The sequence below is a fragment of the Desmodus rotundus genome, chromosome 11, assembly GCF_022682495.2.
Source record: "Desmodus rotundus isolate HL8 chromosome 11, HLdesRot8A.1, whole genome shotgun sequence".
NCBI classification, from domain to species: Eukaryota; Metazoa; Chordata; class Mammalia; order Chiroptera; family Phyllostomidae; genus Desmodus; species Desmodus rotundus.
The window spans coordinates 69520621-69535706 of NC_071397.1; the positions used below are offsets into that span (position 1 = coordinate 69520621).

The 15086-nt window shown below is 38.4% G+C and overlaps 1 long non-coding RNA gene across 1 annotated transcript in view; it reads left to right on the forward strand.

Moving 5' to 3' along the window:
* LOC123478836 (uncharacterized) overlaps positions 1–15086 on the forward strand; it is a 45740-nt gene that overhangs the window by 15805 nt on the left and 14849 nt on the right. The gene's annotated exons all lie outside the window — the stretch shown is intronic.

Genomic DNA, 15086 nt, shown 5'->3' on the forward strand with positions numbered 1-15086 from the left:
CAGTGTAAGAAACTTTGACAACTATATTGTGTACCTGCTTAACAACCACTCCAAACACAATATGAAGTCCCATGAGTCCAAAAGCTCCCTCAAGACACTTTTCCATCCATCCCCCCACTCAAGAGGCAACCTTTCTGATGTTCTTTCCGATTTTCTTTTACCACAGACTTGTTCTGCCTGTTTTCGTAGTTCATATAAATTAAAACACATGGCATACACTCTTTTACATTTAGCTTCTTTCACTCAGCATGGTGTTTTCTAAGGTCATCTGTGTTGGGGCATATTGCAGTTATTTATTGCTTTTTATTGATGAATAGTATTTTATTGCATTTGTTCATTCTACCAGTTGATATATGCCATTTAGATTGTTTCCAGTTAAGGCTACTGTGAACATTCTTGTACAAATCTTCTTCCACAATATGTTTTCGTCTTTTTCTTTTTTCTTGAGGAGGTAATTATTTAGGGGTGAGATTGCTGAATCAGAAGGTAGGTGTATGTGAGAAATGCCAAATTACTTTTCAAAGTGACTATAGCATTTTACACTCCCACCAGCAATGTGCAGGAGTCCTAGTTGATTCACATCCTCCTCGATATGAGGTATTGTCAATCTTTTGTTTTAGTCATTCTAGTGGTTTTATTTTGCATTTCCTGATGAATAAAGATGCTTTCATGTGCTTATTGGACACATAGATATCTTCTCATTTAAAGTTTCTATTCAAGTGTTTTGTTCCTTTCTGGGTTTTTTTTTTTTTCTGTTTGTTGTATTTTTATTCCTGAGTTATAGGACTTCTTTATATTCTGTATATATGTTCCTTGTCAGATATGCATTGTAAATATTTTTTTTCCCATCTGTGACTTTTCTTTTACATTTTTTGCCTATCTCAACTTATAAAGATATTTTTCAATGTTTTGTTTGAGAATATTTAAAGTTTTCATTTTAACTTGTAGGCCTGTAATTCTTCTTGAATTAATTTTTGTGTACAGTTTCAGAGAGGAGGTCAGGGTTTTTGTGTTTTCTCTTTCTCATGGGTATCTCGTTACCATAGAACCATTTACTGAGATTTTCTTTTTCCATTAAAGTTGCTTTGGTGTCTTTGTTGAAAACCACTTGAATGTTTTAACTGTAGTCTATTTCCAAATTCTCCATTCTCTCACGTCGATGTACTTGCCTGTCATTATGCCAATACACTCTGTCTTGATTACTGTAGCTTTTGATTAAGTCTTGAGGTTACCTGGTCTAAGTCCTGTAGTTTTTTTCTTTTTCATGATTGTTCTGACTATTGAGGAACATTGTATTTCCAGGTAAATTTTAAAATTGGCTTGCAAGGGTCTATAAGAGTCTGTTGGACTTATGATTAGGATCGCATTGAATCTATCAAGTAATTTAAGGCAAATTGACACCTTAATAATATTGATTCTTCCAATCTAAAATCATGTTATATCTCTTTTTACTTAGATCTTTAACAATATTTTAAACATTTTCTTGTGTCAATGTAGATGTTGTTTTTGATACTATTGTAAATGAAAGTATTTAAATTTCACTATCCAATTGTTTGCTGCCAATGAATGAAAATACAACTGACATTTTAATTTTGACCTTGTATCTTGTGACTTGGCTAAATTCACCTACTGATTCTAGTTGCTTTGTACATTTCTTAGGATTTTCTACAAGACAATAATTTCATCTGTAAATGCATTCTTACAAAACCCCGTTGAATCTTATGCTTTTGTTTCTTTTATTTGTTTTATTGCACAAGGGGTAATATTTTGCTATATTTTCTTCAGGTCTTTTTCTTTTTTGTTTACTTAGCCCCATTTTGGCCTTTCTTGTTCCCATGTCCATGTTACCTTACCTATGCTCTTCTCTAGCCCTAAAGTTCTCTTCATTTTTAAGATATCCACATCCTCATTTCTCCTTGTAGGTTAATCATATTCTTATTTACAATCAATTAGCATTTTCAAGTATTCAAGCTGACAAAGCTCCACGGAGGTACCTTTTTATCTATGACTATAGGAGAAAATTAAAGTACACATTTTTTAGAAAGGCTAAACCTCATAGCCAGGAAATAACAAAATTCTAATTGGGTAGTGAATTTTAAAACAGGGAATTTAGTGCAAAATTACCTGAATAAGTGAATTGCAAGTAAATTCAGAAGTTACTATTTATTACTCAGATGTGTCAGGCTATTTCTAAGGGCAACTTGACATCACCTAATTGTAGAGATATAAAAGTTCTATAAATTGTAAGTAATTGAGATAATGGTTTTATTTGGTTCACTTAAAACACTAAATCAGTGTAAAATTTTGTTCATAGCATCAGATGCTTCCTTCTATCACAATTATAAGGAATACCTCTCCATTTCCACTAAACGATTACAAAATATGATTTTGCTTACAATTTGTAATCATAATTTTACATTAAAATTCATAACTGATCTAATTAATCAATTCATTTATAAGGTGGTATATTCTCTAAATTGATTTAGACTTACTATAGAAACAAGATCATTACACGATAATGTTGTTTTACCAATATTTAGCTAATGCAACAGAAATCTCTTTGATGATAAGGAAGTACTGGTAAAATGTTGAAAGCTCATTAATTTTATGACTCTATATGTCTATCCACTTATCTATCACAATTTATATTTAAAATAAAATTAATACTAGTATAAATATACCAAGAGTCAGTCTTTTGATACAACTAATTTTATTTCTTAAACATTAATAAGTGACAATGAAAAATTTGTGATAAGGGAAAAACACATTCTACATCTTAATATCTAGTATTAATGTTTAGTTTTTAATGTATATTGATGATTATAACCTGCATATAAAACATATAACCTCTAGGTCAAAGCTTTTCATGATTGATGTCATATTAGAATCATCTGTGGTACTACTAAATATCCTGATGCCAACCACTTGCGCATGTCAACTTCTCATCCTCATCACTGTCATCCTTATCATTGTATTACTGTGCTATTGGAGCATAACCAATGGCCACCAGCTTAGTGTTTAAAATAACACCCATTTATGAACTCACTTTTCTGTAGGTCAAAGCCTAGGTAAACTTGATGGGGTTCTCTGCTCAGGATTTCGCAGGCCAAAATCAGTGTTGTCTGGGCTGGGCTCTTTTCTGGAGGCTCTGGGGAAAAGATATGCTTCCAGGTTCATTCTCACTGTTAGCAGAATTCGGTTCTTTGTGGTTGTAGGGCTGAAGCCCTGTGCTCTTTTTGCCCACGGGAAGGAGGTGGATCTCACCTCCTACAGGCTGCTCTCAGGTCTTTTTCATGTGGCTCCATCCTCCTTTAAGTCAGAAACAGAGAGCTTTTTATGTATCGAGTCCCCCCTGTGCTTCTACTCTCCCACTTCCTCTTCTGTGACTGGCTGGAGAAATAGTTCTGTTTTTAGAAGGTTCACCTGGATAATCACCCTGTTTTAAGGTCAACCAAGAATACACTTAAATATATCTGCAAATCCCATGTGCTATATAACGTAGCACCATCACGGGACACCAGGGAGGAGTAGAGGTCATGGGGCTCTCTCAGAATTCTCCCTACCCCTCTCAGCAACCTCCAGGCGAAGTTTCTCTATCCACAGACCACCTGAGTAATTTTATCTTCCATTCTATCACACTTCTATCATGACGAGGGTCTCAGAATTTGTGCAGAGACCCTTGTTACAGGTTTACTTTCAGGTTCCTTGACTCTATGCAAAAGATATTCAGCTCCAGACCTTATTATCATTATCAGAAATACTGTACTTCTGAAATCTGAAACCTATTTTTTCTTCTTGGACAATAACGTTCTCCTAATGTCCTTGTTATAACCCATGTGGACGTCACCAGGACATATAGCTTGAGGGGAAGGGGAAGGGGAAGGAGCTAGCAAAGGGCAGGATCAGGGATGTGAAGACTGACTTTGTAGGAGGGCTGAAGGGTTTAGGTGAGCAGAGAAGTAGCAGTAGATCATTCACAGTGTTGAAGGAGGCAAGACTGGACATTGATACCTAAGAATTCTTACTGCATAATTGGGGTTGAAGTCTTTGGCTTTCATGATACTTTGTGAGGTAGCAATGTTTTGGCACCAAAGGTCTGGGTTGAGGCTGGGTCCCAAGGCAGCAAGTGACAGCACCTAGGTTCCATGCTGGATAAGAGGACTGCCAGCGATTATGCCGTTAGCACGCAGGTCGTCATTTGGCATCAGGACAGAGTTCTAATCCCAGTTGGAAATCTGTTAGAAACCAGAAATTGGGCATAGAACCAGGCAGTTGTGGAGGGATTTGGGGGAAGGCTGTGGCTGAGGTGAATATGGAGGCTGGGTTATAGGTACCAAGATTATTTTAGACCCCATGGGCTGGAGAGCTGTTGCTTCTAATAATCTTCTGGGCTTGTAGTCTGGACTCAGAGGCTGCATCAGGCTACGTGTCATAGAGTTTAAGCTTCCAATTCCTACAAGTGGATGAAGCCCAGAAGGCAGGGCCAACATCTGCTGGCTTTCCCAGTCTCACTGAACTTCTCATTCTGCAGTCTCTTGCCTAGTCCTTTCCTCAGGTAGGAATTGGGAGAAGAGTCTTGTCTTCTAAGTGGTCTCCCTGGGACTCAGTGTGGTATGAGGTCCTGGGTGCCTCCATCCCATGGTCTTACAAGTTAAAGGTCAGTGATAGGGTGACAAGTCAGGTCGTGGATGGACAATGCTGACATTAAAACACAGAAAGTGAATCAAGCCTAGGTGTCTGTTAGGATGGAGCAGCAGAGCAACAGGAGCAGGGATACAGGGTGAAAAGAAAGGGTTCAAGATCCAGGAAAGTTAGGGCTGCAAGGGGATGGGAGGAGACTGGATGAAATGCAGACCTGAAGCCGAAATCCTTCCTTCCTTTCTTCCTCCCTCCCTCCCTCTTTTTTCCCTTTTCCTTTCCTTCCTTCCTTCCTTCCTTCCTTCCTTCCTTCCTTCCTTCCTTCCTTCTTCCTTCCATCAATCCATCCTTCCTTTTTTAAATATTGTAAGCCCATTTTAACATGAGCCAACCAGAGTGGGTGGACATATCTTTCCATTTTACTCTAGTCTAAAGCATTCTAATATAACTTTTATATCACCATGTTCTCTAGAATTAGAACAGTTTTGGGGAGGTACTTATGCTAACATTAATTTAAATTAAAAAAATTAATTAAGGGAAAAAAGATCTTGTTCACAACTAGGGCAGCAACATTATAGCTAGGATTTTATCTGTATCTTATTGAAAAATGATTGGCAGCTAAACAGTAGGCCCAAAGTGCAATTTCTGTGGGTGTTATTTATATTGCTTTGCGCATTTTTAGTTGGGATAACCATTGTAAATGGACATTTTATTTCATTGCCAGCCCATTCTGTTCTCATTCTTAGAGAGCTTCAAAGTAAAGGCTCCTCGTTCAGTACTGTAGCAGAGAATCGCCTGAACAGCGTGTGCTCAGTTGATTTAGTGGCCCTGCTGATGTCCGAACCAGCACACCCCTTTCTTTAAAGATGATACTCTGGAGGTGCTCATGAACGGTTGAAAGAATGCTCTATGTCCTTCAGAACACTGCGATGAAATATGGTTACATCACAGTAATGTCCTTTCACGCGTCCTGCAGGACACAAAATGTTCGCATAAGGGTATTAGAGGGTTTGCAGAGCTGGTCAATAAATGCTTACTGAGGGCTTTACTGTTTTCTCTGAGCAAGAATGTGGGAAAACCACAGAGAACCTCATGTGGCCTGAAGTGTGCAGCATCAGAGCCCTGTCCTGCTGGAAGCCCAGTTCAGCCACCTCTTCATCTTGCTCACCTGGCCTGAGCAGGTGGGCTGGTGTGAGCGCGCAGATTTCCTTCCTGCCTGGCACTCGGCGGTGCTGTCAGAAACATGCCTGTATCATCAATTCCCTAATCGTTCCCCAGAGACTGATGCATTTCTGTAAAAGCCCGATTTACATGGTGTGACTGCAAATTAAAAAGACAGATTTTGTTCTGGTTTTGTTGAAATCAGTCTTTAGAGACGATGTTTAAAACAAAATTTATCAAATGGTCTGTAGTCTACTTACTCCCAGATATTAATCTCTGCCAACCATGCTGGGAAACTCCCTTGTGAAAAAATTTCATTCTTGTGAATTTAGTTCTTTCATGTGGAGTCAACCTTATAAGACTATTATTATTGCCTTCTCTTCTTTGAGGGAAAAGAATAAAAAAAGAAAAGGCATTGGCAACTGATTGTTTGGCCCGGTTTATAGAAGGAGAGACAAATGAAGTTTTCTTTAAAAATACACAAAGCTCTACTAAAATAGGACTTCATATTACGGGTTGCAGTTATTAATTAGGAGCCAATGGGGTTTGTACTTTCTCAAGATAAAAGCTGCTCATGTTAACACCACCTACTGCATAATGTCTTGGCATAATGTGCAGAATTTTCTTTGTTACATAATTAGTGAATGGCAACTTTTCCCTCATGCCTTCCAATTTTGAGGCAAAGATAACTCTGGGAGTTCTAAGAATGAGAGCTTGTGTTCTCCTTAGAAATAGTGAGCAAGGCAGGAAAGCAGATACTATTTTTAGATTCCATGTTAATATCCTGCTTTATTATATGTTACATATACATAGATTATTCAGACAACGTTCCTAAAACATTAATATGAACAAATATTATAATTCTTTACCACCAACCTTAGTATTTCTGGAAAAGTGTGCGGTAAATAAAAGAGGTTTGGCAGAAAGCTCTTTTGCCTTCATTCTCAATCTTCTTGGCTCCTCACTCACTTCCTAGGAATCTGTAACATCCAAACTGTCCCCTGTTGGCACAAGAAGATGGGAGAAATGGATGTCACTGAGGAGCTCATACATCTGGAGACTCCCAAAGCTTCCTGTAGGAGGGCAGGGAAGTGAGTGCTGAGGACAGGAAATAGGTTTCTAACATGGAAAGGGACTGTCAAATCCTTCTCCCTGGCAATCTCAGTCCTTCTGGAGACTGGGATTTCCAACCACCTCGTGATGCAAATTCTTTCCATCTTCTCTGGAGTTGTGGTCTTTCCACATCAACACTTAGGGAATGTTCATTGACCGGTAGGCCTTAGGGAGAGTGGCGAGTTATTTCCAACCAAAGTGTTCCACTTTGATTTGTAATTACAGGGAGAATTGAGTGGCTATTAGATTTCCATAACAATTGGAATTGTTAAGACTAAAAGAAGTGGGTTTTTTTTTTTTAGTTTTTAAAATGTTTAGATTTATATTGTAAGCCAGGATACACTTAAGGAAATATTGGTGTGCAAACTTAAAAAAAGTATAAAATACAGTTCTGAATGCCTTTTGTGTAGAACATTAGATCAGTGAGATCCAGAAACTGTAGAATAATAAACTCCTATTTTCACTTTTAAAATACAGGAGGCATATTTCACTGTGCTTGTTATACAGAGTAAATGGAAGGATAAAACATTGAGAGTATTATGAAGTAGTGTGTTTCTGACTTAAGCTACTGTTTGGAATGCTGATTGTCACTCACACTTTATGTATAGGAAACAATATGAGTTTTATAAAATTACTAAGTTTATGAGAGGATTAAGCAGGTTTTGCTTTTATAGTCATAACATGTTCAAATGCATTTGCATCAAATGGGAGATATAATTTCTCTTTGTAATTGAAATTTAAATCTCAGCAGAAATATGGCGCTTAGAAAACTATTTTATGGGCCTTTCTTTTATAAAGATTCTGCACAGAAAGAAGGTTACACAGCTGGAGATTGTTTAGAGACAATTAAGACTTATTGGCTTTTCAGCTGTTGATAAGAGCAGGGTGCTGAGACTCTTGGCATCTTGAAATCGTTACCCAGGTGATTTTCCTTTACAACACCAAGCTCTTCAGTATTCTTAAAAAATTATTTAGCATCAAAGACTCAAGGGGATGATCAGGATCGATGCAAAGTATACATTTCTCTTTCACATGATTTGTACAGGGTGAACCTGAGACCCCAGCCATCTTTTCAAGACTATTAATTCTTTTCCTGGGGAAAACATTGAAGAATAATGTTAAGTTTTTTTAATACCTTCTCCTATTTCTAGCCCTTCTGAAATGGCCCCCCACTTCCTATAGATTTTAATATCCACCTCCTTCCCTTTTCTACTCCAGACCATGACAGAGGCTCCCTGACACCACCACCCTGAGAAGTAAATGAGTTGGATTTATTCCCAAAATACTGATGATGGGGACAAGGATTTTATGGATGACTTTTACTTAGGAGGAACTTTTGGAATCCATTCATAAAATATTTTTTATTGAAGGGATCTTTCCGGTCACTCACAAATCAAATCACATAGGGGATACTTACATTATGAATAAACATGTCTATTTTACACAAGACCCTGCGGATATAATCTTTTATAGTTAAACACTTTCAATTGGCAACTGGCTTGATCACGTTACAGCCAGACCACAAGGGGCCACGGCATCTAAAGCATCGATGATCTGAATCCCTCCTGTAACTAGGGGGAAATCTGACTTGACTTATTCTCATTAGTGCGAGTAAGGATATTATCCAGGTAAGGATGAATCTCTGTTACAGAAGTTTGATTTCCGAGCTGCGACTTTTACCCTTACTTGATAAATCTCTCTACATTTTAATGTGACGAAATTAATTTCTTGATACATGATTAAAAGCAGGCTGAATAGTAAATTCATTTAATTTATCCTATTACACTCATACTTTGTGTGAATTAACTTTGGGGGAAACATATTGAACTTGTCTTACACTTTCTGCTTCACACTGGGACCAGAGATGGTGTCGCAAATGCTCCATCTCTGTACTTTGCTTCTGCTTGACATGGTTTTGTTCTCTTTGACAGCTGTTCAGTGGTAAAAAGTAATGTGATAATTAATTTCCCACCTGACACTGTGAAAATTTCAATGCTGAGTTAGCAGGTAAAAATGTCATAATCCATTTCTATTATATCTACTTTGAGAACTTTGAAGGACTCAAGCAATTGGTTCATGAGTCAGAAACAAGAGTGTAACATGCGGACACCAAGTGAAATTAACTTTGTTAACAGTACTTGACCTTTCTGTAAATACTCAATTTTGTCAAATACTTTTCATTATGATGATAGTTTGAAACAAATTAACATTCTTAATTTTACATTGCTTATGTTAACTGGAAAGATATTATTTTACTAATAGCCCTGCCTTAGCCTCTCACGTATTGAGCCAATGCCACTCCCTGGGGCTATAATAACCACCAAGCTGTAGTAGATACAGGGAAATATCAATCTGCTTTACTGAAGGGATATATGGTGAGAGACAATGGCTTCTTACAAAGGTGCTACTGATTAATTGGCCTCAGAGAGTTAGGTCTCAGTCATATTAACCTGAGTATTATTGCAGCAATGGAGAATGCTGGGTGCGATGGTGTGGGGAGGGAGCATAGCATTCAAATTATGGTGACTCTTATAGCGTAGTCTAATAGAAATACAATACTTGCTGCATTTAAAAAGTTTCTAGTGGCCACATCAATAATAGACGGAGGGGAGTTAATTGTTAAATAAATTTTATCTATATCCAAAAAGTATTATCATTTCAACACGCAGTGCTAGCTCCAGGTCCAGTGCCCAATGGCCACACATAGCTAGTGGTTACGATATTGGCCAGCACGGCTACTTTGACTCTAAATGGGAATCAATGAGAAGAAAGTGGTTTATCTGAGTCAGACTGGTGTGGTGGAAAGAATCTTCAGACAAATGTTCAAATAACTGTAGTTTGTGAGGATCATTTACTAGTGACAAGGACAATTCATGCTAACCTCACTGAGATTTAATTTCCTGATCCACAAAATAGAAATAGTAAACTCTCTCTACCATATTACCATATATAGGTAGGCATATGGAAGCATTGACACTAACTATAAAGAACCAACTAATGAAAGGTACTGTTTGGGGGGCTAAAATTGTTTGAGACAAAAGTGATTTGAGGAACCTTGACTGAGGGCTCCATGCTGGATCCCATACAAGTTTTTTGAATGGGGCTATTTTCTGCCTATTTTCTTCACCACCTTGGAGAAGTTTTCTATCATTATTTTTTCAAATATGTTTTCAATTTCTTGCTCTTCCACTTCTCCTTCTGGTATCCCTATGATTTGGTTGTTGGCATGTTTAGAGATCTCCTAGAGGCACTTTATATTCTCATTTTTTTGAATTCTCTGTTCTTCTTGCTGTCTTGGTTGAGTGCTTATTCCTTCCTTATGTTCCAAATTGTTTATTTGAATCCCAACGTCATCTTCCATACTGTTGGTTCTCTGTAGATTTTTCTTTATTTCACTTAGTGTAACCTTCATGTCTTCCTGGATTTTTTTTATGTTGTTGCCATACTCAGTGAGTTCCTGGAGCATCCTGATTACCAGTGTTTTGAACTCTGCATCTGATAGGCTGGTTATCTCCATTTTGTTTCATTCTTTTTCTGGGGTTTTGTTCTGTTCTTTCATTTGGTCCATATTTCTTTGTGTACTCAATATGGCAATCTCCCTGTGTTTGTTTCTGTGTATTAGGTAGAGCTGCTTTGACTCCCTGTGTTAGCATGGCCTACTGTAAAAAAGACACCTGTAAATTGTGTGGGGCAGAGATGTAGGTAATCCCCAGGGTGGGGTAACCTGCCTCACGTCTTTGTGGCTCTGTCTGGTGTGTGTGTGTAGGGCTCAGAGAGGGACAGCACTGCTGCCTGGCTTCTGGAGGTTTGTCTGGCACTTGCCCTGTGTGACAGGCACCCTTCTAGCTGTTGCCCTGGTGCTGAATCCCAGAAAGGGTGAGGCTGAATACATTTTGAATCCATGCTGACCCTTTAAGCAGAGTCTCTTGAAAATTCAGCAGTTTCTTTCACCACCCCAACCCCTACTGGTGTTTACAGCCAGAAGTTATGGGAATTTATCTTCCTGGTCCTGGAACCCTGGGCTGTGTGGTCTGGCCTGGGGCTGGGATCACTGTCTCCCAAGGTATCCCTCCCAATTTTCATCCACCACACATGAAAGTGGGATTGCCCATTCCACCCCCGCAGCCTCTCCACAATACACCACAGCTCTGTGCCTCTCTGCTCATCTCTGAATCTCTGCACCTCCTACCCATCTGGATGCACATGGCTTCTTTAAATCCTTGGTTGTCAGACTTCCACACAGCTTGATTTTCTTATGGTTCTGGGTATTATTTCTTTTGAGGTGTAGTTGTAATTTTTCTGTGGTTGTGTGAAGAGGCAAAGTGTATTTACCTGCCTCCATCTTGACGAGAACAGTTTCCACAAATTTAATGAAGACAACCCTATGGGGAAAGAAGGAAAATACTGTGACATTTGAACGGAAGGGGCTTTTTAAAGTTTCCCTTGGGTACTGGTAAAGTTCCAGTAGTTGAAGCTCAGTTTTTAGAACTGTGGTAAAATGGGGTTGGTTCTTGAAGTGTCCATGAAAAAACATCTAATTTGAAAAAGAATATGCATGTGGATGATAGATATGAATTTAACATAGAGTAGGGAGGAAAGGTACAAAGCTTTATGTTCTTGTTTTGTCTAAATTATGCTGTATGATAAGGGAAGTTAACAAACTAATAAGAATTTTCTGAGCACATACTCCTTTTAGGTTACTATTGAGTGTAGAGATATGACAGATATATCAGGCACCTGCTTTCTTATTGGGGAGCTAAAACATACTACATGAAAAATCAGATAATGCAGAGAGGTGACATATGATTACTGGCTACCCAAGGGACAAGCGATACTTCCCTACTGTGGTCAGGGTGAGGTGAGAGCACCGAGCTGGGAGTGAAAGGACCAGACCTCCAGCAAGAGCTGGAGCAGAAGAAGGCCGGGGGGATGGTAAAGGATTTGTAGACTCAACGCGGAAAAGAGAAGGTAGTTCAGATACTTAAGAAGGTATGCAATTGATGTCTAGGTAGTGATCAAAGGAGTAGGGCAGTGGAAGGAGAGATAACTAGCCTGTATTCATTTAAACCTTCATGTTTCAGGCAACTCCCAAATGCCTCCAAAATGCAGACGATTGAGACCAATGACCAGACAGCAAGACTCATTGAGATGAAACTGATTTATTCTGATCCAAAGATTACTCTATAAGAAAGTGTATATTTTAGTTAGATTCAAGTGTAACCTAATTAATCATAAGGAGGATGAAGCTGGATGACCAAGAAGTTCAAGGGACAGCTCAGTTTTTGAAAACACGCCTTCTGCTGGGGTTCTCAAGGGAAATTTGGAGGTCTTTTGGAGTCGTTCCGGGGCGTGATGAAGTCTTAGTAGAGTTGGGGCCTTACTAGCCTCCAAGCCCACATGGCTGTGGTGATTGGACTGACTGAGAGGATGCAATCCCCATTGCTGTCCTTGCCAGGCATGTCCCCACCCGCTGTTTTCTGGTTCCTTCCCCACTGATATGCTAGTTTTAGTGCACACACCTGTCACAAATTGAAGGCTCTGTAAAATATAAGAATTGATTGAGACTGCACATTGTAGATGGGCCAACTTTATTTCACAAGCCCAAGGGGATAATTTACTTGTCATCACCTCCCTCTCTCTTAAAATAGAAAACCTCCAACAAATGGTATATAAAGGAAAACAGAGCAAAGAGAAGAGGGAAACTTTGCAATTTATTAACTCAAGCATGAAAATACAGAAAATAAGCAGGGATCAACTTACTTGGAAAAATAAGTCTGAACCTATTTGCATTAAAACATGGTGCTGCACTAATCTAATGAGCTTTCAGGCAAATGAGGCATGAAACATTGCCAAAATATAAAGTCAATAAAATATCCAAATTACTCTTTAATGTCATATGTTTTATCTTATTGGGAGCTGGTAAAGAATAGATTATCCCTAAATCTGCATTAGTAGGAAAATAAGTGAAATTATTATACAAAAAATTTATTACTCTGATGTTGTTAATAATGGCAGGTTGAAAGCAACTGAAGTTCCAGAAAAATATATATGTATCCTTAGTTCATAGGAAAGCATTCACAAAGCAACCCATCTTTACTTGTCATTCATCCCCTAGGAATTCAAGGTAATGCCGAAGGAGATGAAACATTATAGTATGTAAGCAATTTGGGGGCTAGTATAAAATTACTAAGAATTACAATTTAATTATTTTTTGAGAAGAGAGAATTATGTATCACACATATTCATAAGATTTATTTAGAAAAGAATAAAGATAACATCTTTAGTTTATCCTAGAATTATTCCATTACATTTTAGATATGGCTGAATACAGCCTTTCCTGTATTTGAATAAAGATGAGTGGGATTAGTAAAAAAGCTTTGGGTTATGTTTTCAGTAGTGAAAAGCAGAAATGATTTATTCTAGAAATGCTGATTGTATTATAGTGCTGTCAAGTTATTAAAATATTGCCAAATTATATACAGTTTAGTAAAGGATGGCAGCTCATGAATTTTTTAAGTTATTTATATAGGCCTTTGAATCTATTTATGTACCACTTATAATTATTTCTAATGATTAGAACTACTGGCTATTTTGTTACAAACCCTTTTTCAAAGGGAAATTAATCTTGCATCCCTCACATCCTCAGAGCCAACTGTCATTTTAACACATCTTAAGTGCCTTCTAGTGGATTTAATTTTGTATTTACTCTGCCTAGGTGAGGCCAAGACTAACTTCACAATTTTTATCTCGACTCGCTATCGGCCAGTGTGTATTGACAGTTCATTTAGTTTCAAATGATTCTAAACGATTCTCCACACTTGGGTAGATGTGCTTATCTGTGAATGAGCAGGTTTCTTATGTGCATTTGTTTCTGTCACCTTGTGCTGATTTAAATGCCCTTGGGGCTCTAGAATCAGACACAGTGGGAGGACATCAGAAAAAGGAGCTGGCCTGGCAAGAAGCAGAGAATGTCTTCTTTCCCTGACTCTTTACTCAGACTGAATTTCTGGCCTGATAGGATGAGAAGGTGCTCATTTGATCTTCAGTCCTCCACCCACCTGTGGCCGCAGCAGAAACCCCATCATCACCCACGATTCTCCCTCAACCCCTTCTATGCTAACGTAGTCAGCAATCATCTGACTTTTGGATTCATGCTCTTGTTGTCACCCTTATTTTGGGACCAAATTTGGGACCCTCATCCTCCTGACCTGCCTTGGGTGGCTTTGGACCTTGCTCTCTCATCCAACAGAGCTAGTTGCTCTTCCCTGCAAGAGATGTATTGTTTTGTCCTTTTCCAGGATTGAAGCTAACACCACTGTGGCTAAATCACTCCATCTGCCTACTTGGGCTTAGAAGGGTCTGGTAAAAATTGGAGACAAAATTTTCAATTGATCACTAACCTTAAGTCACAACACTATTAGCATACCAAAAATGTACTTGATTCGAAAAAAAATTGCCTGCATCTCTTTAAAAGCTGTTTGTGACTTTATGGTACTGGAACATGTGATTGAATCTTTCAGTGAGTCTCCATCACAAGAGAGTGGGCAAAACTCCCTGAAATCTTCAGTTTATGTCTATACAGTATGCTCCCTTGGTGGTTTTATTTGTTTGTTTATTTATTTTCAGAGAGAGGGAAAGGGAGGGAGAGAAACCTTGATGTACAAGATGTATGAGAATCAAACTGGTGACCTTTTAGTTCGCAGGCTGGTGCTCTATTCACTGAGCCACAGCAGCCAGGGCCCCTTAGTGGTTTTAAATGTTTACTGGCATTAAGGGAAAACTGCTTTGGGGGTTGTTAAATGTGGGAAGAACAAAGCAAATCTTTCCTTGTGCAAATAAGTTTGTTTGTTTAACTATTATACAAATTAAGCAGATTTATTTACTGATACTGTTTGTATCTGTTAATAAGCATTGTGCATCTCCAAGAGGAAGCCTCCACTAGGCAGTGTTTCCTGAGCCAGCGTGAGCATGCATCTCTTCTCAGAACACAGACTGTGAAAGGCTGCTCTGCCCGGCCTGTGGACAAGTTCATAATTCTGTCTACTGGGTGGTAAAAATTAAGCCCACCCTCCCGAGATGTTGAATAGCCAAATTATAAATGTCCGATCAAATATCCATGAGAGTATAATCAATACCAGACACATTACTTATCAAGGTTTCCCTTATTATAATTC